Source organism: Manis javanica, chromosome 17 (genome assembly GCF_040802235.1).
Source record: "Manis javanica isolate MJ-LG chromosome 17, MJ_LKY, whole genome shotgun sequence".
Classification (NCBI taxonomy): domain Eukaryota; kingdom Metazoa; phylum Chordata; class Mammalia; order Pholidota; family Manidae; genus Manis; species Manis javanica.
In genome coordinates this window covers 45,523,618-45,548,447 of record NC_133172.1, presented here as the reverse complement: position 1 = coordinate 45,548,447, position 24,830 = coordinate 45,523,618, and the positions used below count along the sequence as shown (strand labels likewise).

General features: G+C 42.3%; 1 protein-coding gene across 4 annotated transcripts in view; it reads left to right on the top strand.

Moving 5' to 3' along the window:
- The window catches only part of CDH11 (cadherin 11), a 142,059-nt gene that overhangs the window by 32,375 nt on the left and 84,854 nt on the right, over window positions 1-24,830 (top strand). For 2 of the 4 annotated variants that reach the window (XM_037025416.2, XM_073225445.1), the window contains exon 1: window positions 10,793-10,937. The exons of the other annotated variants lie outside the window; for them this stretch is intronic. The gene's annotated coding sequence lies outside the window, so the exon portion shown is untranslated. Of the gene's footprint in view, window positions 1-10,792; window positions 10,938-24,830 lie in introns of those variants that run through there. 4 annotated transcript variants of the gene reach the window in all.

Sequence of the window (24,830 nt, the reverse complement as noted above, 5' to 3'; positions counted from 1 at the left end):
ACAATGACATTACTGACATTTTGGATTTTTTTTTGGTGCAGGGGTGGTCCTGTGCATCATACGATGTTTAGCAGCATCCCTTGTTTCTACCCACTAGATGCCACTAGTGTTTCCCTCCACAGTCATGACAACCAGAACTGTGAAATGTCCCCTAAGGGGTTAAAATTGCCTCCAATTGAGAATCGTTGGTATAGTTTCCCTCTGTCCTTTTACTTTTTGGAAATTGGATCCCAGATGAAAGTCTTAATCAGATTCACATTCAATTTTTGTGTTTATTTTATTCATTGCTAAGATCACTTCTTGGTGGTGGTGTATGCATCCCCCTGGGGCCACATCATGCTGGTAATTCCTCTTTCTGTGATGTTAGCTATCATTGCTGCCCAGTGCTTAGGTCCTTGATAAGGAGTTGCAGAATGTTGATACGTCAATTCCATCATCCCTTTGTCATTGATTTGTCAATAAGAAACCTGCCTCAGCTATGACTGGGTTGCCAGATGGTTTGAATGGGAAAGGTATGATACAAATTCTCTGTTTTCCTGGCAGGTCTTTCACCGAACAGCCAGCCTTTTCCATCGTTGCCATTTAGACACACTCCTCTCAGCTTAAAAAACCCAACTTACCAAATGAGTCAGGACCAGCGTGCCATCTCCTGGGATCAGCCACTTCTCCCAAGCTATTCAGCCTCAGCATGAAACTTACCATGTTGGGCATAGTAATTGGTTTTAATTGGTTCCCATGTCATCCTCTTCCACAGTCAGTGAGCACGGAAAGCAACACTGTCTAGGTCTTCTTCATTTCACTGCCTCGGTTTGAAGCAGGCAGCCCTGTATCTTGGAATGAGCACAGGCTTTGCAGTAAGACAAACCTGGATCCAGCTGCTAAATCTGGGGGGTGGCTGTGGGGTAATTCAAGCAAGACACTCAGAGGTTTTGTGCTTCACTGTCTTCATTGTCAAAACAGATGAAAGTAAGATCTCACATAGCTGTTTTCAAGGATCAAGTCATTTGGAAACAGTGCTCATGGGAGACTGTTCACTCCACATCTACAGTGCTCTTTCCTATTATATGAGTACCTTATATTTAAGGAGCACTTTCTCTGTGCCAAGCTTGACCATGTAGCGCCCCTCATAGGCCTTCTCATCTGATCCCCCTGCAGTGCCCTAATCCTGTGTCATAGGAAAAGAAAATAAAGCTTACAGAGTGATGTCACCTATTCAAAGTTTCCAACCTATGATGGGTTGGCTCTAGACTTCAACTCAGACTTTCCTGTTGCTAAAATCCATTCCGCTATCCATTGTGCATCCTGCCTTTAATTAGGTGCTAAGCTTTGAATGAATGAATGAATGAATGAATGAATGAATGAATGAACGAGTGACTAAATGGATGGATATAAGAAGATGCTAGAAGTTTATTAGCAAATAAATAATTCTGTCCACTTTTTCCTGGAATTCAGTTGAATCTGGACTTTACATTTTACATTTGGGTTGAGTCAAGAGAGAGCAGAGCCATGCCTTTGGTGTGAATTTGAGGGGAAAGTGGAGTATCAGGTATCCAGTCTGACTTCTGTGAATGGACAGTAATATGGTTTTCCTGCTCCTTATCTGTGCTCAGACACTGCTTGGCACTTGTTCCTAACCAGCCGCTCCCTCTCTTACCATGAGGGGCTCTCTAGTTTACCCAGTCTTACAGGCAGCACAGTGCCTGGGTCCTTGCTCTTTCCTCTCTGCACAGCTCTTACCTGTTAAAGGGTGAGCTTCCTAGTTGTTACCCGGGCAGACAGAGCTCAGCTGAGCCCTGCACCTGACCAGATGCCAGGGTGTCCCTGGGAGGAATGTGACCTGGCATTGCTCAGGAAGCCAGGCTCCCCTGAAAAGGATGTGAGTGGACTTTACTATAGTTTCCTCTAGGGCTTGGAATCTCCTATCTAGAGCCTCTGAGTGGAACCTCGTCCAGGTGGGAAGGTGAGAGATGATTAGGCAAACTCGGAATGAAATAGTAAGCACTGGGCATGGTGCATGGACTGGAGTGGCTTGTGAGCATCTGCTCTTTCTTTCGCTCCCTTCCCTTTTGGGTATGTAGACATTGTGCAATGTAGACTTTGTATGACATTTCCTTGAGTCTGTTCTTTTTGTGCCGCAAGGCACATCTATGTTTTCAACACAAATTGATTTCAGAACACATCAATAAACTATACATATTTGAAATAGACATTGTTTTATTTCAGAATATATTCAGAGTGAGGATTTCTGAGTGATACGACCTCTCTGTGGTATGAAGAACACACACAAAAATTCAGGGTCCTTTTGGTATGTTCTGGTTTTTGATACTGACAAATAACATTCCACTTCGATAAACAACGAAAGTAATCCACCATTTTAATGGACCTTATTGCATTGCAATCAACAGCCTATACTCCCTACATATCTTGTGTGAGCCATTCTATCGTTACCATTTCACTGAATGGCTTATCCTTGGAATACCATTAAATTTTTATAGAATTTTCAGAATGTGTGGTTTGATAGACCAACTTAAATATTTAAGATAAATATTGAAATATTGAATATAGAGGCATATAAATATGGTATTATTCAATATTAAATATACTATATATATAAATTATAAACATTTGCATTTTAATATATAAAAGCAAATCATTTGAGAGATGACTTTTACTAAGAAAATACAATACAATACAATCTGACAAGAATTTATTGAGTGATGATTCTATTCCGGGCACTGCCCTTCCATAAAATGCTGGAGACACAAAGATGAATAAAGTAGGACACCTGTCCTAATGGAGGTCATGGTACATCAGGGAGCCAGGCATGTGAAGAAACAACCATAAAGGAAAAAAATCATAGAGAAAAAAAATAGACAAATTAAACTGCCAACTTCTATACATCAAAAATACCATAAGTGAAATTATTTCTAAAGAGAAAATCTGTGAAATACTCAAAACAGAGATGACCTAAGGAAGTATTGTAATGTTTTTTTAAAAAGTCTTGCAAATGGATAAGGAAAATACTGTCACCCCAATGGAAAAGAGGGGAAAGACCTAACCATACACACTGTACACACCACACACATACACCCTCCCTACACACACTTACATGGAGAATTCAATTGTGTTACTATTCAAAGAGAGTGAAATTCAAACAATAAGGCTTTTGTACCTTTAAGCAAAAAATCTGTGGGTGGTGGGTTTGTTACCATAATGGGACCCAGGGAGTATAATGGGCATTCCATTATAATGCATGTGGGCATGTTAATTAAAACAACTTTTCTGGAAAATAGCCTGCAATATATACATAAAGGTTTAAATCTCACTCTTTGGACCCAGCAATTTTACCTCTAAGCATCCAAGCGAATCAGCAGGTATGTGGACGAGATTAATGTACAATTAAGTTTGCTGCATTGTTAGTTACAACAGAAAAAATGTTAAGCTACCAAGTAGCCAGATAGTAGGGGGTTGAATGGCTATATAGTTCATTGTACATCCTGACAGACAATTATGCTACCATTATAAGCAGGGTTCCCAAAGAATGTTCAGTAGGGGGAAAGTCAGGTGCAATAGAAAAAGATCTCAATTATGTTTAAAAATAGGGGTAAAATAGTGGAAGACAATGTTTATTTTCTCAATTACACATTTTATTTCCAAAATTTTGACACCGAGTATGCATTATCTGGTAATTAGAAAAATATCAATAAAGAAAGAAAGGTTTCCAGGAGGTTGATCAATTAATTCCACTTGATAAGTCAGGCCGAGAAAGCTGGAGAAAAGAGATGGAGTTTAAAGACTGAGATGTAATTTGCCTTGTGGATAAGGGAAGGAAGGCCATTTCAGGACTTTCAGGAACATGCGTTGTACAAATGACAGAAGCATAAACATACCTGGCATGTTGAAAGAATGAAATTGATCTATTGTGACTGGACCACGCTCTCTGCAGGGCAGAGGGCTCAACTAAATCAAGAAAGGTGAGAGATACCGGGCTGTGAAAGGCTTCCACTTTCAGGCTATGCTAAGGGCTTTAAGCATCAAAACCTAATCATAGAATCTGGGAGGCTTACAGCTGAAGAATACTGATTGGAAAACATGTACACACACAGGGTAAAATAAATTTCATTGAAATTATCAAAGTCAAAGCACACATATAAACATATGTATACATACTTTCCAGAAAACATCCTGGGAGTAAAAAGTCATTGTATGCTCCGTGATAAAAATTCAAAGGAAACCAAGGTAGGAAAAAAAAATTAACATACTTAAAAATACTATTTATTTTCCCATCACTTACTCTTTCCTATCCTTCAGGGCTTCCCACTCAAGTAAATCTGTTGGAAGGCTTTTCTGACCCACTATCCTATAGCAGCTATTGTGTCTTACCTGTTATTTATTAATAATCACTAATTAGATTACAAGCTTTATGCAGACAGTAAGGGGGTCTACTGTATATGCCATTGTATCCCCAGTACCTAATATACAAGACATGTTTATTAATAGTTGTTACATAAGTGAATTTCAAAATGCCCCTGCACACAAAATGTTTTGTCAGAATTCATAGAGTTGCCTACTTCTGTAACATCTCATGACTCAGAATACTCCTAGTCTAGGAATAACACAGGCATGTTGCCCTGGGGGGGTGTCACTTTTCACAGACGGTTGGTGTTCCTTTGGAAATCACTGTTAAGCTTGGAGACAAAGAACAGCTGGATAATACATAATGTCAGGCAGTCAGCAGCTCTGGGTTCTAGCTCATCCTCTGCCACAAGCTCTCCAAATGGTATTAGCTCTGCTTTGTTCCTTCCCCGGTGCTATGAGGATCTGAGTTGCTGTTTCCAGGATCCCACTCTGTTTCTTACCCTGTCTCATGATTTCTAGTGTGAAGTTCAGCAGCAAGCAGAGACTGATAAATGCTTGATGACTTTTTGATCAGAATGTCTATTAGATTACAATTAGTTATATTTTGAGATTGATAACACCATCCCATGAAGTTTCTGGAAAGTTCTGGAAAAGAAATATATTCCCCCAGGGTGAAGGGATTTTTTTCAACCGTGTTTTAATGGGCTACTTCGTGGTTTCCTCTGGGGACTCTCCAGGCCTTTATTAGAGTAATGGCATAATATGAAGTAGTGTCTTTGCCGATGCTGATATGAAGATATTCTGTCACCACTGATAAAGTAAATGAGCCTGCTGCCACCGGAAGCACTAATATATCACATATCTCAAGCAGAAGGCAGAGAATTTGAGCTTAATAAATGCATGTATATTTACTCACTAGTAGGGATCTGTGAATTGTTTTTCTACACATGAAAAGCAGCAGAGTGAAGGGAAGAAACTGTAAAGTCTTACAGACAAACAGCATCACAGATTTAGCTCTCAGAATTTCACTATCAGTGTGAGGGAGAGGTCTGTGACTTTTATATAATGTCAGAATATATGTACACATGTGTGCATGTGTGTGTGTGTACATATATGTATGTACAGATGAAAGAAATTCCTGGAAGATTGAACAGATGATGCCATAATTTGCTTTCAGTGATAATGTTCCTCCTGGGGGTGGGGTGGGGATTGCTAGAGCAAGTGATTATAGTCCGAGAATCAGAGCATCAGCATAATTGCCACCTTCTGCTTCAGAAACACTTCAACTAAACATCTCTGTGTTTCCATATCTGCGAATGAAGTCAACGCTGGTGTTAAGCACACAGAGAAGGTACAGATGCATTTCTGGCTAACAGAAATTGAAGCGAAAATATTTGAGAAGAGTCTGCTTTATCCTTGATAGGAAGAGGTAAGAAAAAGTCTTGCAGATGAAGAGAATAGCAAACTACATGATGTTAAAGCTGTTTTATGTATTCCATCAAATACTTGCAAAACTTGATATTGCTGAGTTCTGTAGCTGTGTAATGACTTAATATTTAATTTAAAAGGATTTCCTCCTATAAGCATATTGTGTTGATTGTAAACCTGTACGTTACCTTCTGTAGCACTTCATAATTCACTTTTTCATTGTCTTGACTACAAGAAACAGGTTAAGAGACTGTGTGGGTGAAATGTCGCATCTGTCAATTTGATTTTTCCTTTTTCTTTTCTCAGTTACCATTGGGTTTTTGCATTAGAGTACCACTTATATAATTAGGCTATGCAAAATCCTCAATCCCATTGTTATTAATTGTTCTCTTTACATTAAATTTTAAGTTTTCTGTCACAGGTGCCTTATAATAATAATAAAAAAATTCTCTGGAACCGTGAAGGGAGATAGCAATGTGTAATGGTTTCTACATTGTGCCAGACACTTTGCTCCATTCTCTCATTTTATCTATATGTAATCATCAATAAAGAATCTTATGCCCTCTTTTTTTTTAAATGAGACAAATGACCTTTAGAGAGATTAAGTGATTTTCAGGTGTTCCTATGCTGGGGTGGTGGAGCCTGAAGTCACACCTGACAGCGCCGTTACTTCTTTGTGACCTTTTTATGGACTGTTTGCTTAGGAATGAGAGCCTACGGGGTATTTTTCCACTTAGAAATAACATGGCACAATGGAAAGTGTATGGAATGTGCAGTCAAGCAGATGTGGGTTCCCTTTATGCCCCTGATCCTCCCTCGATGCCTTTCGGGGAGTTGATTCTCTTGAGTTTTAGTTGCCCCTCAAAAAAAAATGCAGTTGACCAGAGCTCTCCTTCCAAGTGTCTGTAGGATTTGAAATGCCACACAATCCCAGGATGAACTGGATCAAAGCGAGCTATTTTTGTCTCTGTCTTTTTCTCTACCCAACCTCTGTTTTGTTCAGGCTGTGAGCCACTGGTGGGGGTTATTGATGGCTTCAACACGTGGGAAAGCAGCTCCGTGAGCCTCAGAGAGGGAGGGTTTCTCTTTGGTCTGTGAGCATCACCGGTGAAAGAGAAAAGAACAAAAAAAAGGCAGACAAGCCTTTCAAGCTGGGATGCAGGAATTGGAAGAGGGGTTTGTAGGAGATAAATCAAAGAAAATCGTCTAGAATTGGTACAAACGAAATTTGAGCTTAACAGGTGCTGGAGTGACTGGGCAGGATTTGTGCTCCTCTAGCTGAAACACCTGTACCTCTCAGGGGGAAGGCAGCTCATTGGCAAACTCTCAGAGGCACGGGCCTACTCTGTCTCATTCTACCTGGGACCAGCAACCTGTAGCCCTTCCCAAAGGCGGGGCACTGGGCCGTCAGTGCCATTTCCTTCTTATCACACCTCTTTTACCAAATATCGTAGGCATTTTGTATTGTGCCCCACCCATAAAGCAGGTATAAGGTACACCAGGTACTAGATTACACTGGGGGAAAATTACAAACAAGGGTACATCCCTTGGGCTTCTTATTAGTGTTCAACTTCTAGGCTGTTTTTTTTTTGTTGTTGTTGTTTGTTTATTTTACTTTGAGAAAAGTAATGTTATTGTTATAATATGTATATATGAATTATCTCACAGTAACAATTTAACCTTTATGACAGCCCCAGGAAGAAGACTTAATCATTTATACTTTATACATGAGACAGCTTTTGCAGAAAGGTTAAACTGCTGTCCCAAGGTCACACAGCTCTCTGGGACAGCGCTGGTCCTTTCAATACCATGTCGTCTATGCTGGCTTTGCAATAGCCCCTTATCCAGGGGCAGTATCCTGGGAGTATGAGGCTGAGCCTGTTCCATCAAAACAGATAAATCTCGAGGGCTGTATTGCTTGTTAGAGGTAGATTCTCCTGAAATACTCTTTTTCTATACTGTGAAAGCCAGTGATTCAAAGATCCTTGCCAAGGGATCATCATAAATCCTGTTTAGACAGAGAAATCCCTAAAAGAAGAAGGGTTCTTTGCAGTGGCCCACAGCCTGGAGCAATAGGGTCCAGAAGAGGAAAATTTGCAACAAAGCTTGAATGAGAGCTGAGGGGCTTGTTTACATGGCCGGGGCACAGATGCTCCCATAAGTAGGATTGATGAAGAGGCCCCCTCACCCCAATGGAGAGTGGGGAAAAGGCTTTTGGACAGTGTTGTATGAAAGGCCCCTGTCACATGTGGATTCCTATAATCCTCTGCCTCAGTTGCTGTCTCTTGCTGAGATATCCTGTCCCATGCCACAGTGAAAATGAAAGCTATGGCCCATAGCCATTTCTCCCCATCCCATCTTCTTTTCCCTGTCCCTTTCATCTCATCAGACTGGCAGACCAGTCTGGCAATGCACACCCACAAATGGTGGAGAGATGAGCAGATGACCAGCCACACAGCTTTTTCTTCCATGGAATAAGTATGCTCATATTTTCCAGGACCCACCATGGGTAGGACACAGTGCCCTGTGCTAGAGGGTTGTGGGATGAGAGGGAGGAAAATGTGAAAGTGTGTGTGTGTGTGTGTGTGTGTGTGTGTGTGTTTATGGATGCTTCTTTCCTACATGATGACATTCCCAGGTACAGGCATTTTAATAAAAAATATCGACCATATCTTCCACCTAAGGATGGAAAGTGATTTAATATTTCCCTAATAATTTTTGCACTATTCTATACAGTGATTAGGAAGGGGTTTTAAAGAAGAACTGCCGTTTTTAATACACTCCCCCCACCTCACACACGCACACATACACATGCATTCTAAGAATGGCTTGGACTGGGAAATATAAGGGAAAATTACAAAAAAACAAGGGTACATCTATGGGAACTTCTTATTACTGTTCTATTTCTTAGATGCTTTTTGTGGACTTTGGGAAAAGTAATGTTATTGTTCATATATCACACATGTATACATATGAATTTGTCTTACAGCAACAATCCTTTAGGGTAGACACCACATTCTAGATAGAGAAACTAAGGTTCAGAGAGGTTGTCACTTGCCTGAGGTCACACAGCTAGTAAGTGTTGGAACCTTCATCTGAACCCCTGGTACCTAGGTCCCAAGCTCTGCACTCTTGCTCCTCCATGGAGTCTTACTGAAAGGCAGGGAAAAACAGGTATTTCAGCTGTATTGGACTGGCAAGTTTTACGATTCTCATCAGCAGCTTGTTCCCTTTGGAGCCTGGACATTTTTGCAGTGCTAACCGATGCACAGCCCCTTCCTCTGTGATATTCCTGCCCCTGCTTCTGCAGCCAGGCAAAGCAGCAAGGGAAATAGAAAGTTAAATGAAGTTCCCAAAGGGCAGTCACCAGGAGTCACTGGGTATTTGCTTTATTCTATTTGCTTGATTTAGAACAAAACAAAACAACAAGTGTTCCCTGCCTCTGGGTCCAAGGACTTCACTGTCGATTTAACAACAGCAGTTCCCATGAATAATGAAAGAGTTTCCAGGTTGTCTGAAAACAACCAGGCCATCAAAGAGACACCAAAATGAAACTCAGGTATTGGCTTCCTCTCCCCTGTCTCCCATATCCCAGAAGCAGCACAGCCATCCCCTGGCCACTTACTAGATATGCAGGACCTCAGCCCCCTGCCCCAGGCCTGCTGGAGCAGAATCTGCATTTTAATGAGGTCTCAGGTGACTTGCACACAGAGCTGGGGAAGAGCTGTTACCAGAAGTGCTGGGAAAGAGGAGGCCTTACCTCCCAGCCAGGGCCAGAACTAAGATGAGCAATGAGGAGCACATTCACAGGGCTGCCAAATTTTAAAGTGTCAAAAAAAACCCAGCAATATTTTGTGCAATAGATAAGATATATTTTTTTAAAAATACAAAGGTGCCTGGACATCTGCAGTCTTCTCCTTTCTGGATCCTTGGGGTAGAGGGTCAGAGAAACTGCTGGAGGAAGGCGGGGAGCTTTAGTTTCTTGTTTGCTCTAAATACTCTGAATATGCAGAAAGTGAAATTGCAGAAAGAGCTGTTTGCATTTTGGTCTGCATACTTCTTTTTTATTGGATTTTCAATCACTGTGGTTGCACACAAGGAATGTAGCATTATCACCTGAACATTGAAGCTCCAAATTCGGTTTGACTGCGGAACGTACATCATACTAATGATGGTGGTAACGACTTAGGTAGGTAGCATTCATCGAGTGCTTGCTGTATGCTAAATGCATTACGTGAATTAACCTATTTAATTTTTACAAGGACCCTGTGAAGGAGGTACTGTTTTCCTCTCCATTTTAGAGATGAGGAGATGGAGGTCTACAGGGGATAGGTAACTTGTCTAAGGTTATCCAACTAGTAACTGGAGGTAGAAATCAGACCCTGCCAACTCGCCCCAGCGTCTTCTCTCTTTACTGCTGCACAAATCTACAGTAAAATAGTGTAAAAGGAATGTACCTGGGATTCAAAGTTATAAAGCAAAACTCGTGCCTGCCTGCTTTCTTTAATGTGTATTAGGCTGGCCAGTGTTTTTATTCTGAAAATCTGTCCCTTTTTACTTGTCTTATGTGAAAATGCTCCTTAGATCAATGAAATAAGAGTAATAGATGATGGTGGTTGCCTTTTAGAAATACCCATAACATTTTGTCTGCCACTTTATTTTTAACTGGGGCGGGAGGGTAATAGAAATGTTTTTAGTTCCCAGCAAGAGAAATGCCAGGGATCCTCCTGCTGTGCGGGGAATAGCAGCGAGCCTAGGTGGGCCTGCATGGCCCCGCCCCACCCTTGTCTTGGCCTTTTGCTTGGCTCTGTTTTGCAGCAGCTCCTGCACTTGCCTCCCTGGCTTGTTTCTGGGAGAGACTCATTAGCAGTGGGTGTGTGTCTTACCACAGTGGCGCATTCATAGGGCTGCCAGCAGTGCCTGGGACTAGGGCTGCCTCTCTGTCCTGGGAGGCCCCTGCTCTAGGCGGTCCAAAACAAAGCTGGGCCACACCCTCTCTGGGTCCTGTAGCCTTTGGTGTCCCCACAGGAGATGCCCTAAGAGCAAAGAGGGAAGGCATCTCTATGGCATTGCCAAGACTGGATCCTTACGCACAGGGAAGACTGCAGGAGGCCAGCTGTTTGCTGTTTTGTGACCTTTGCGACAGTGGAGTGAGTAGGCACTGGATTTAACAAGCCTGGTCTCTCCTTCTGCCAGCTGAGTGCAGGTGCCAGTGACGAGGGAAGGGAATGGTGGCACCGAGATCCCGGCAAAGGGGACTGGCTTTGGTGGGCACAGCTTTAGCCTGGTAGTGCGCGCGCTGTGCAGCTGTCCACTCTGCACCCCTGTACGCAGTTGCTGTTTCTGTTTTGCTACTGACATTGCTATCTCCGTCCGATTCAGGGTTTGTTTTTAATTTCGACTGGGTTACTGCCAGAACTGTGGCACCCAATGGCAGGTTCTGTGTTAGGAGTTTCCAGAAGTCCTGGTGTATCTGAGAGAAATGGCATGGAATGCACCCCATTGCCAGATTGTGGTGTCTGGGGACATGTGCTTGTGGCATTATTTCCATCTTCTGTCTTTGTCTGGTCTCCTCCTCATTAAATCTTCCTGGGTCTGTGGAGTTGACTACCAATTGGTGCCTGACCTAGTTACAGAGCGCCACTGTGTTACCCCTTCTCGTCATAATAAATGAATCATAACGCTTTATTCACTGGGATTCAAAGTGGACTCTATTACTTTAGAGTCATTTCTGTGTCCCCGGAGAGTGTGTGTGTGTGTGTGTGTGTGTGTGTGTGTGTCTTGGAGCTGCCTAAATGAAGGCTGACATTTTCTGTCACTGTGCTGGGTCTTTGCTGCTGGACAGCAGTCATGTGGCTTGTGCAGAATAGTTAATGGGCTTGTTGGTTCCCTGCATCCATCTCCTTTCGCTTTCTACTTGGAGTACTTTCTCTGGAGCATGGATTCTCACATCCTGCTCTTCGTGTCAGCTCTGTTTGTCTCTTGCCTGCCAAAGGGCACCACAGAGTTACTCAAAGGACTTTTGAACTGTTTGCTCAATGAATGAAGAGCTCAGTTGGGACAGTTAGTGGGACAGAACTCGCTCACAAGTTGCAGCATTGCTGGGCCATGACTCAGGCACTGACTTTTGGCTCTGCTGATTTCCAAAGCCATGCAGGAGGTTCACTTTGTCAGTATCCCAGTGTCTGTGACTTTTCCATCACCATCATACATTGTACTTTGAAAGATACTCCCCCACACTGTATTTATAAAGTAATAACCAATCTGTGTTCTCAGTTTTAATTAATCATATGTATATAAATTGCCAATTAGAGCTTCCAATCAATATGAGCTGATCAGTGAACATTTATTTATTTATTGAGCACCTCCTCCATGACTGACCTACGCCAGGTGCTGGGAATAGAAAGTGAACAAGATTGTCTTCGCAGGAGTTTCCCATCTACGATATTCATGTTAACTCAGCATTTTAATTTGGGTAAAATTTATTGAGCACCTTCTGAGTAGAGTAGCGCAGAGTGCCTCTCACATGCCATCTCCACAGCAGCCCCTGTGAATCAGGCCTGAGAGATGCTAGTTTTCAGGAGAGGAAATAGACACAAAGCTGAGTCACTTGCTCAAGTCACACACTGAATCCAGAGGCAGGATTTGAACCCAGGACTGTCGGACTCAAAACTTTCCCATGGAGATTATAGTCACCAACACCCTACATTCCTTCCTCCTCTTTCCTACTGGGTAGGTGTTTGGTTCTATGGGCAGAAGAGGGCCCTGGGTCCTTTCCATGCTCTATAGCCTCTGGTTTATCCCATCCCCCCAGTTTTACTGAGTTCCAATTGAGATTTAATATAGTATTAGTCCAAGGTATAAACATAATGATTTGATATATGTATATTGCAAAATGATTTCCACCATTAGTTAACATCAATCACCTCACATAGTTAAAATTTTTTCTAGTAATGAGAACTTTTAAGACTTTTATTCTCTTAGCAACTTTCAAGTATGCAATACATTGCTGCTTAAACTTTGTAAGTTAGTTCGAAGTCTCTGAAAACTCTGAATACCAATGAGTCTGTTGCCTCACAGAATAATGGAATTTCAAGCTAAGACCTTCAGCTTCCTCACCTGTTAGATGGGGAAACTGAGGTGCTGAGTGGCAAAGGGATTTTCCCACAGTCACACGAGCATCAGGGTCTGGGCTTGAACTCAGCACCCTTGATGTGCAGGCTGGTTGTGTTGGTCACAGCACATTCCCTTGTCACTGCCCAATTTCTTCTGGGTAGGTGGCAGATCTCAAGAGATCGTCCAGGTAATTCTATCCAGGCTTGAGGTAAGAGCAGCCAAATTTAGATTATGATACAAGCTTATTAAGAGCAAGAGTCTAATTCTATTCATCACTGAGTCTCTAATCCCCAGCACAGTCCCAGGGGCACTGCAGGTGATTAGCAGGGTGTGCCAGGTGAGTGGACTGCATGGAACGAAGGGAGCCTCCAGGGATAGCCTTCTCATGTTAACTATTTGGTAGTTTGCTGACGTCCCTTCTTGGATTCTCCCACACCAGAGAATATTTTAGAATCAAATTGATGGTATCAGTGTTTAATTTGACACTTTGATGATTTGGTCATTTAGGATCGTAAACTGTTTCCTGCTTCTATTTCAGAATAAATCGGCTGATTCTTTTGATATCTTGGGGCAGAGTAGTGTTTTGTTTGTTCGTTTTGGCTGCACAGAAAAGTGATGGCAGGCGTTCCGTTCTCTGACCACTAGCTCGCTTTGGGTGTGGCCAGCACAGGTATCCACCTTGCAGAAGAGACGCTTCCAGTTTTATGGTGAGACTACTTAAAATTATAAATTTGCATCTAGGACAGATCATTTTTTTAAATATGTGAGAAATGAGGAAGAAGAGGGGGAAAAAATCACCCATGGTTCATTCCCTCTGACTCATTAATTCTTATTTTTTTCCTTCCTTCCAGTACTCAACTGAGTCGGGAATAGTTTTACATGATCATAATTAGAGTAAAGATTGTGTTTCATAGTGAACCATGATGAAATATTCCAAACTATTTTTCCACCTTGCTTTACAATTCTCATAATTACAACTCGAGGGGAAGGACGGCTCTTCCATGATAGATGCACACAGGGTGTGCACTGTGTCTTACTTAGACATTCTCCTACTACAAGGCAATGCTGGCTTGATGTGGATAGAAGGCTGTAACTCTTTCTGGGAATCTGGGTGAGATAGAAGGGATCATAAAAGATGGTCCTATTCTTCATGTCAGTTTTTCCTCAGGAGTCAGTTCGCTAAAGCATGAATGTTCTCTTTCTGTAATGAAAAAAAGAGCACTTAAAACATGCAGAGAGAAACCTAGAATTAGTCCGTCTTAGAATGTTTTTGGTTCTTTTGCTATTTTTTTTATATCATTAAATAATTAGGATGGCTTTCAAAGCGAGCATCTTTCCTAATCGCAAGAAGCATTTTTCTCATGTCAGTTAAATGGATGGCATTTAACTGGAAAATGGAACAACGAAAGCAATAAAAATGTAAAATTAACTGCTCAGGAAGGCTATCCTGGTCTTTAATTTCTTCACAAAGAAAACAACTGGAAAGGAGGAAAACTGTTGAAATCAATCCATCTGCTCACTTTCAGGTCAAACCTGGTAGGATTAGTGCATTCACGAGGTTACAGGGTGTTAGGGGGTGCATCTGCAGAAGCGATCTGGGAATGAGCCGACTTGGATGAGAAGGTTAGGAGAGCTTTCATTAAGTCTGTTTACACCATCGTTTGGCAAGGTCACTGGAGAGAATCTTCTTTAGGCCACTAAAAATAGAAGTCTCATAAATCCAATTATGCTCCTTTCCTCTTTAGTCATGGCTTATTCTGGGGCTCCTTTCATTCTTCTCACCCACTGGCCTCTTCTATGACTCTGCATTTGCTCTGGATAAACCTCGGCCCGCTGTGTGTTGAGGAAGAAAGGGAAGACAGGAAACTTCAGGACCCCCACTCCCTGGCTTGCTTTACCTTGAAGATACCATATCCAACTTTCTTCCCTCCCTCTTTCCCTATTTATCTTCTTTTCTCCTTCCCTCCCTCCCTCTCTTTTTCTGTCTTGCAGCCACGTAGTCCCTAGTTCTATGTGTTTATCTCTGCAAGAAGACTGGTGCTACGTAATAACTGAATAAGTGAAAGAAACAGAGGAATGAATGGTCAGAGCTATCAGAAGGCCAAGTTCTAGTGAGGGATCCTTGAGGCTAGAAAGGCCTCTGCCTCCCTTGAAAGCATGTCCCAGTACTATTTTAATATCCCCCTCTTTCCAAAGCCTTGAACCCCCACTTCCTGATATGTAATCTGTTCACGGCAAGTGTGCGTTCAGTCACTGGTCATCTATCTGTAGTTGTGTACATCTGTCAGTGTCTTACTTAACATGCACAGTTGTTCAGAATGATGTTCTGTAAAAATTCGAAGGAGTCATGTAACTCCCAGATTCATTATTTCTATGTTTTCTATCTTGACTGAATTTCATGCAAATTATTGTAAATAAAATCTTATCCCAACCCTAATAGGTATAAAATGGAGGAAACAGACCTGTGGATTAAACAGAAGAAGGAGGAAGAGTTGGGCATCTCAGAACCACTCCCCAAATGCCCTCACCTACTATAGCTACTGTAGTAGCCTTTGGAGTACCTGGAAACTACCCGGTCTGCCAAACACAGAACAATCACCAGATTACTCACTGCTGAGTTTCCATTTGGCTCTTATATCCTGTGATTGGTGATGTCCCTCAAACTTTAAGTCTGGGTCTCTGTGTTCATGGTTTACAGCACCTGCAAATGATCATGCAGTTGGTGCTGTAGAAGCTATAAATGATGCAGCTAACAGAGCCTCTGCTCCTCATTAACTCCCAGGGATTGGGGATGGTGGACGAATGGTTAGGGAAAGGATTTTCTAGAACCACAACACATCTGAGGACTTAAGCATTAGGTGTTGCCTCTCATTCCATCAAATACTGATTGAGTCTCAGCTGTGTGCTTGGCATGTGTGTGCTGATTTAAAGGAGTCCTAAAAAAAAGACATGATTCCATCGATTTTATTAACTTTCTCAAATTTTCTGTGTCCTTTATCACTAATTGTTTGCTGTGCATCTTTCTGTTCACTTTCTAACTTTACCCCTGGATGAAAGTGTTATAAGAATAACACCCCTGTCTGTTTTGTATGCTGGTGCCTGGATCAATATCTGGCACATAGTAGGTGCTCAAGAAACACTGACTGATAGGATGAATGGTTGTTAGAGATGATGCCATGCTGAGGGGTGTGTATGTGTTGTTGGAAAAGGAAGGTGGGTTATCAGAAGGAAACAATTTGGCCAAGGCCTTATAGGACAAAAGTTAATAATGATAAGAAGAGAAACTTTGATTCTGTGCAAAAGCAATAGTAGGAGCAAAGGCAGGGGAACATGAGATAATACGGTGAGATGAGTAAGAACAGTGGGTTCCTGGAAGGTGAAGCTGAAGGCAGCTGGACTCACTCCAAAATGCAGGGCTTTCCCTAGGGGAAGAGCTGGTGGTGATGAGAAACAGAAGCTCTGACATCAGATTGCCTGGGTTTTAATCCCTTCAGGCTGGGCAACTGGGGTACATTACTCATCTTCTCAGCCTTGGATTTCTCCACTTTCAAATAGGAGTGACTGATGTGACAATTGAAAGCACAAGACCTAGAACAAAGCAGTGACTGCTTATTGTTGAAAGCAGAAGAGGCAGACCGAAGAGGCCTTTGGTGCTTTGAAACCAGGAATAGCATGAGCCTCCCATTTCAGAGTGAGCAGGTAGCAGCGTGTGGAGCATGGGCTGGCTCTTGGGTCCCCGGGGAGAGAGATGCTGCCTGCATCCTCTCCCTACTCCATCCCTCACCTGCTGGAGATACTGAGTGTCCCCTGTGCATCCATGCCACTCTAAGGTGCCAAATAATTCCAGTTCTGTTATGTTTACTCTAAAGATGTTGCCCTTTGCCTAAGTCAGGGTCATCTCTGAGAACCAATGGGTTAAAAATCTGCCTGTTATCAGTGTCTGGAATGGCTGTGATGTGAGGACCAGTTTTAACTTGATGAGCTCTGTGGTCCTGTGCCTGGCCGCGTGTCCCTGTGTGACACAGCCCAGGCAAGCATGACTTCTTAGCTTGGGCTTTGCATTTGAATCTCTATTCAGATTGTTATTGCACGCTTTCCTTTCTCCTTTTCTCACTTCTATTAAGTAAAGCAGTCCTATATGTTTTTGTACTGCATGCACCTTTGCAGGCAGCTTTAAATAGCCTTTGGAATAATTGCAGTGTGAATAAAATGCATGATATGAATTACAGGGAGAGGTGCAAGGTGGATTCTGTGCCCAGTGAGTGTTCAGCCTAGTTTCTTCTCCATGAAGACCGAAATTACTGGAGAGTTACTAGGCTGTTCCCACCTCTGTCACCAGGTCAGAACTGACATTTGTCTCTTCCTGCAGTTCCCTCTCTGCCCTTGGAAGAGAACTGTGGTCATTGTAGATAGTTCCTCCTCACTTGATTTGTGTTAAGGGAATGTTGCAGAGGGACCGTGGGATGCCAGAGGCAGGGTACCTGTGGGCTCTGCTCCTCACCCACTCCCCACTTGGGGCCTCAGACTCTCCAGCTGTAAACAATTGCAGGGTGGCAGATCATTGTTCTTCACCCTTCAGTCATTTGTGCTTGTCTTCAAAATATCTGGGTGCCACTTATACTGTTACTTACTTAATATTTTCTTTGACTCATTATTGCTTTTCTTAAATATTTTTTAAAAAGAATTCTATCACTATCATTGATGGTCAAATGAATATCTCTTGTGATGAACAGAAGGTAGCCCCAAAATAGGTATAATTACAAGGAAACACTATAATTGAATCTACTCTGAGCCTGAGATTGCCTTGTCTGTTAAAGGAGAGAGATGTTCAGGAATCGCAGCAAATGGTGAACTTGCCCTTTGCTGAGATCAGGATTGAAGAGAACTGAAAAGGTTTCTACTTACACCCTGATTCATTGTCATTTAGTGCCAATAACAATAATAGCAATTTGTTGGCTCTTACTGTGTCAGTCATTGCACTAATTTCTTTGTTTCTTTATATAGAGTCCTTATAATAAAAAACGGATACATTTTTTATCATGATGATGTCGACTAATATTTAGTGAATAATAAATCTGTGCCAGAAGTAATAGCATATAATAGACATGCATTATCTCATTTGTCCTCAATACCTCACAGCTGTGAGGTGTTCTGATGTTCCATTTTACAGATAAGGAAATAGAGTCCTGAGTCACTGAGCTGATGATTGTTGGTTTACAACTCCATGGAGAATGGGGCTGCTGGACCCAGAGTTCCACACCCCAGCATGGCTACACACCCTCCCAAGGACTGTCTGACTCCCCAGCTTGTCTCCCTGCTCTCTCCCTGCTTCCTGGGTGGCATGCCCACTGGGTTTGGCCTTTGGAAATGTCCTCTAGCTTTCTCTGAGGCAACGAGACCATCTCGTCAGGGACTGAGAAACCTGGCTGTGTCTGCAGATACCCCTGAGAGCTAAAGGGAGATCCCTTGCGCCCTCATGGTCTTCGGTACAAAGTTTCCTCTTGAAGGTCTTCATCGTGGTACCAGGCTCTGCCCATGAAAATACGGGTTTGTGTTGAATACCAGAGAGGGAAAGACCCCTAGAGATCCTCCAGTTCAGCGGTTCCCCAAGCGTGGTCAGAACTCTGCTGCAGGGAGGTGGGCTGCTTTGAGCTGGGGAACTGATTATTCCAATTACAGAATTCTGTAGACTCAGAATAGGAAAGAACCTTACACACCCTCAAATCCACATTAGTACCTAATGTCAAAATTCATTTTATAAGGTGCTGGATAGGGAATGTGCTTGAAATATTTCCAGAGATGAGAGATAAACCTCTGCATAGGGTGTGCATGTGTGTGTGTATGTTAACTTACACACAGGATCTGTGTGCTACTGATCCCAAAGAAATCATAATGAGCAACTGCTTCAAAGTCCAACCTGGTTTTCTTGGCTAAAGTCAGAATATGGAGATTTAATAAGTGGACATGACAGTGGAAAACCTCACAATGTCTCTGATATGAATACTAACAGGACCATTTGCCTGGCACTTCCACATCAGTGGTCCAAGCCTAGTCTAGTAAGATGACCCAACTCTATACAACTATTGACAATGTTATTTTTCTCTTCATTCTCAGGTCTTATCAATGGGATTTGTAAAGTAGGCTTTATTTGTAGTCATTTGAGAAACTGAAAAAAAAAGAGAAAAAGAAAAAGAAATGGACTGGTGTGTGTGTGTGTGTGTGTAATGTGTCTGGGAGGTGAGTCCTAGGGGAACAGCTTTCTACCAGAATATCAGATTCTTGATATTGGCTGCAATTTTTCCCAAGATTTTCAAGACTGCCAGAATTTATGGATACAAATGAAGAATATTAAACCACCAATAAAGTGCAGCAAACTGTAACTGAAACATTTTGATGTCCCGCTTCCCGTGTAGACCCTGAGTGAACCCAGTGAACTTAATGAGGTGTGGTGAGGATGCAGGGTGCCCGCTAGACTCGCTGGCTGGCTCACGTTGGCCCCTCTGTGGCCAAATTCACATCTGTGCCTGAAGAAAATTACAAGTCACCACCCACTGTGGGCCTCCAGGGGCGTGTGTGTGTGTGTAGGAATACTTACCTGACTTTGTGAAGATGAAGATTTACAGATAAATATCATCTGCCAGATAAAATGTCAGACATCTGTCCCAGGCCTTGGGTCATAAGCGATCTTTGCTGCTTATTTCATGTGGGGCCTTCCTCAACAGAGGCTCTTACTCCCTGGATAGCTCAGTAGAAAGCAAAGCAATGTAGTTCTTAGTCATTTTTGTATAACTCATTGGACTCGTTCCCTAAATTTGTGCCCTAGTTTATGTCTGGAAAAAACATTTGAGTATAGCTGTTGGGAGGATGGCTATAGATTCAAACTGCCGGTGTCCACTGTGCCCAGATCCTGGTCCTGCTGCTTGGTGGCTCTGTAAATGAGGGCAGCTTCACTCAGCCTGTCTGTACCTCCATTTCCTAGTCATGAAATAAAGGAAATCATAGCACCAACATCTAGGGTTGTTACAAGATCAAATTATATATTATAGGAAAGTGCTTATCCTGGGGCCTGGCATATTGCAAACTCTCAATAAATGTTAGAAATCGTCTCTGCCTGTTGGGATTAAGTTGTGTCTACGTAACAGCTCCTGGGGATGTAGAAGGGCTGAAAGAGCTAGCATGATGTGTTCATGACTATAATCAGGCCCTTAAATACTCAAAGATTATTAAATGCTTCACTCGGCACCTGAAGTATTTGAGAACTATCGATCATACTTTTTCAAAACTCAGTACTTGCATAAACACATGGATTTACTGTCAGTCAGTTAGGAAGTACTTCTTGGTCCCTTGTTAATAGCCGATTGTTTGCAAAATGATAGCCTATTTTACTGATCTTAACTATTTTAGAAAACCAACCTAACAGCTCGACATTGGTTTGATCAAGGCTGAATAGTTCAGGGTAAGCGAATACATCATTACAGCCCTTAAAAAAACTTAAAAATTATACCTGCCATCTAACATCAAGTAGATACAAAGATGGTAATTCTCAATGTCTTAGAATTTTTAAAGTAATAGTTTATGGTTATTCTCTGTTTACTGCCATTCATGTATTTCACCAATAAGCTAAGCAGGTCCTGAGTGAGGCCAGACATTAAATGAGAATTAAATGTTGTTTCTGTCTTCAAGGGGCTCAAACCTTCCTTGGATGCAGTGTTGGAAGTGGCAGACAGCTTTAATAACAAAGAGCTCCACCTGTGGGGGAAATCAAGAAACAGTCTGGTGCACTAAGGCAATCCGGGGGCTTGAGTCCACACCAGGAAGTGAGGAGAGTTCCACCACAGTGATGCTGACAGTGAATGAGAGGGGAGCTCAGGCAAGGAAATAGTATGTGCAGAGGAACAGAGGTGCATAGCTTGCCAGCATCAGGGAACATCAGGCCTTACTTGGACAGGAAGTGAGACCAGGGGGAGGTGAACAAGCTGTGCTAACCAGTGTGGATATCTTCTTACCTGAAAGAGAGCCATTGAAAGTTTTAATATTATCAAATTTTTTAATGTAAAGATTGCTACGCTTCGGGTAGGTGGCTTCTATCAAGAAGGGAGTTTCTGTTTTACCATGTGCATTACTATCAAATGTTGAACTATTGTTCATTCACAACAAGAAGGCCAACAAGTAAAATAAAATAAACTACAGAAGAGATAAATGTTCAGGAGCATATATGTCTGTTTCCTGGCTTCCCTGTTTGCTGTTTACCCCAGTAATTTTTTCTAAAACTTTACCAGTGGACCATATGGATGTCCGTAAACCTTTCCTAAAGTGGGTCATATTTATTTTTGTTTGCTTGCCATTTCCCTCTCCCCATCCCCTAACCAAAAAAAGGTTGAAAAGTAAAAAGGTGGGCATTTTAGGCTAGAAATAAAACTCTCTTGGAGAAAAGCTTTTTACATTTTTCCTTCTAAGTGTTCTGAGGCTCTATAACCATAAACTGACTTGATGTATATCTGTTAGCTTCTAGTGGTTATGCTTAGATTTCCCTCTCTTATTCTGACTCTTTATTCCTTTTTTATTCAGTAGAGAAATCATGGCAAAGTGGGAAGACAGAGTTGTGGAGCACAGGAAATCTAGGTTTGAATTCCCATTTGGCTGCTAATGAGCTCTGTTATCTTGGGCAGGTTATTTAACTTCCTTGAAGTTTAATTCCCTTCTCTTTTAGGAGGTAGAACGAAGTAAAACAAGCCCCTCCCAGTGTTGTTGGGAAGATTAATTAAAAGAAAAAAGATGCATGCAGAAACACCAAAGCAATACAGAGTGGGGGTATGTAGTAGGTGACAAATAAAACTGGAACTTCCAGTATTGCAACTGTTAATATGTTAACAGGGAGAAAGCGAAACTACATCATTTAGACAAGAAATCAGGATAAATTGTAAAGTAGCAGGAGGTTTGCTCATATGCTAGATGACTGTTTGTTTATTCATTTCTCAAAGATTTTACAAAGGCTGTGAATATTTATTTAGTTCTGCTCCCAATAGCCCTTCTAATAGGGAATTATTTGGGTACAACGAGAGACATTTGTTAATGCGGCTGATAAGACTGGCATCGGACAAGGCGAGTTTTGTTCAACACAGGAATTCTATTGTCCCTGGCTTTAGTTGTCAAGTGCCCGGAGAACCCAGAATTTATGGTAGCTGCACAATGGGCCTTTCAGGGCCCCACGAAAGAGCTGTGAGATCCCGCTCCCCGGCTTTTCAGGGCCTCTAATCTTTTTATCGGGTCCGGACAATGTCGAATTCAGCGGCTGCCTGAGCCTCCTGACTGTCCACTGGCCCTCAGGTATTGTGCAGTAATTACCATGGTGACAATGGACTCTGTCTGCGTCCGTCCATCGACTCTTTGGAAAATGGTGAGGGTTGTCACTTTGTATTAGGCGCCTCTAAAGGCATGGCTTACTTAGAAAAACGACTAAAGAGAAATAAAGATAATTGTGTTAAGAATTTGATTTAAAGGGCCACTGTGTCAAGTCCTTTTGGAGCCCCAGAAACTCGTTACGGATGTGTTCTTGTAATTACAGTCAGACACTGGGCGTCAGCCCTGCACAGGCAGTGAGTGGCTGGCCCTGGAGACTTTGCAAGGAGGTGTGAACTATAGGTAGCTGGCAGCCCTCCACGGCCTAGGGGGAGCAGAGGCCTGAGCCCAGTAAGTGAACTTAGAAGGACTCCTGAACATCTTTGAGTCTTAGGATACACATATGAAAAAGAATGGTGTAGAAAATGCGTATAGATGAATATGAATTGTATGTTCTATGATTGCATATTAACATATGCAAATATATGAATATTAGTTCCATACAAATGGTTATACATCTGCCATAGGGCTTTGTGAATAGCAAATATACAATAAAAGGGAAACTCATTTTTTAAATCATGTACTGTTGAAAAAGCATAATCCATATCTTTTCATAATCACAGCTACTGATTACTGAGTGCCTGCTCGGAGTGAGGTGTTGCATTTATTATCCCCATTTGTCACAATAATGCTACAAAATAGTTGTTATTATCCCCATTTTAGGTTGAGGAACCTGAAGTTCAGAGAGTTCCTGCTTGCCCAAAGTTAAACTAGCTTGGAAAAGGCAAAGCACGGATTTTAAATTCTCATATTCAAGAGCTTACTGCTTCCCCCCATTAAAAAAAAAAAATTATCATCTACAGACCTATCTTACAAAGTATGCTTCACCATATGGCTTTAGAACTTGGGCAATAACAGGGAAGAGAAACACCCTGTGAGGATCATTAATTTGGTGTCTTCATCCCACCAACAGCGTTAGGCACGTGGGACACCCACAGAAGGAAGAAGCCCTGTTTGCAAGGTGCCCAGGGTCTCCGCCAGTGCGCTGTCCCTTGACCTGCAAGAAAACCCACAGCAACGTCAGCAAAACAATCTGGGCTTTCTAGACTGAGAGGAAAGCATAGGGCCTTTTTTTGACTGCTTTGCCCAATAAAAGTTTCAAAAACCTATTATTTGACTTGTTTATTTAACAGTAATATAGTTAATTGTAGTTTGTTTGAGTCAACTCTATACCAAAATACCTGAAATTACCCGTTGTGTCACTATAACAAGAAGTAGACATTATTTCTGGTCACGTCCCAAAGGAATAGGCATGATTCACCCCCAAAATGGGTCTCCTTGTGGGTTTCTAAGGCTGGCAGGAAAGTGTCACTTGTAAGTGATCCTGTCCCGCTGTGCTGGTTCTTTGCCCTAAGCATTTGGGCATTTCCCACTTAGCTTCAGTTTCTTCATCTGTAAAATGGAGCTGTCACTGTCTCTTTGGCTACCCTGCTCCTGTCATTGACAGCTCTGTCCCTTTTAACCCATCACCCCTTTGTCATACCTGTTTGAGCATTTAGCAAATAGTAAGTGGCCTGGGGATCCTGAAATATGTGCTGAGTGGGGCCTATTTTAAGTTCATATACTTTCAGCCTGTACCCTCACCACCGTCCCCACTTCCAGCATTACATGTTTTTGTGGTCATTGTGCTTCTGACAGTGATCCTGGCACGTGACTGACCTGGCTGCATCCACATTCTAGAAGAGGACACATACACAGAGCTTGTCCTCTAAGCCAAGACAGTTGATTTGGAGCAGAGATCCTATAAGAGTGGTGGCAGCATGCCCCATGGGTCAAAGGGAAGGACATGGCCTTGCATGTACCAGGCCTTCTGTACAATCAGAGATCAGCAAAAGAAATCGCCACCATCACATGCTTTTCTTCTTGATTCTCATATGTTTGTCAAGTATCTCCTCCATCCCACTTTACACCCTCGGCTTCATGGTGTTCTTTCTCTTGAATTTTCAGTCTCTCTGAAATAATATATGGTATGAGTTTCTGTGCTTTTGAGGCTCTCAGTACTGTGGGTGGCTGAGAACAGCAATGGAAGGGGCTGATGAAAGGCAGTGCCCCTGTTCTTGGAGAAAGCCCGAGATAGCCTGCAGGCCTTGGGAAATAAAGGCGAGATGCCCTGAGAGAGGTAGGAGTAGATGCAGCAATTGTGGGTTGTATTTTCCTGGCTCAGAAGGGGGCACATGATTCCTGGTCTTGTAGTCATGAGACGTGGAGGACAGAAAAGAAGTGAAACTTCCATCCAAGAACACAGATGAAGAACAAGAAGCTGCTCACACCTGACCCTTGAACTCTCTCTCTCTTTTCCCATCAACTCTGCTAAAAACACAAAAGCATCTTAGATTTCTTATGTTCCTTTTTTTCTTTCCTAAAAATAATGGTGTAGTCATATACCAGCATTTTCTACAGAACCCACAGCCCACCCTCCCCAGTGCTCTCAGTGATCAGAATTCATAGACAATTCACACAGCTATTTTTGCTTTCCTATCAACACTTTTAATTGTCCGATCAGGCTTTTACTGAAAGGAGTTTTATAG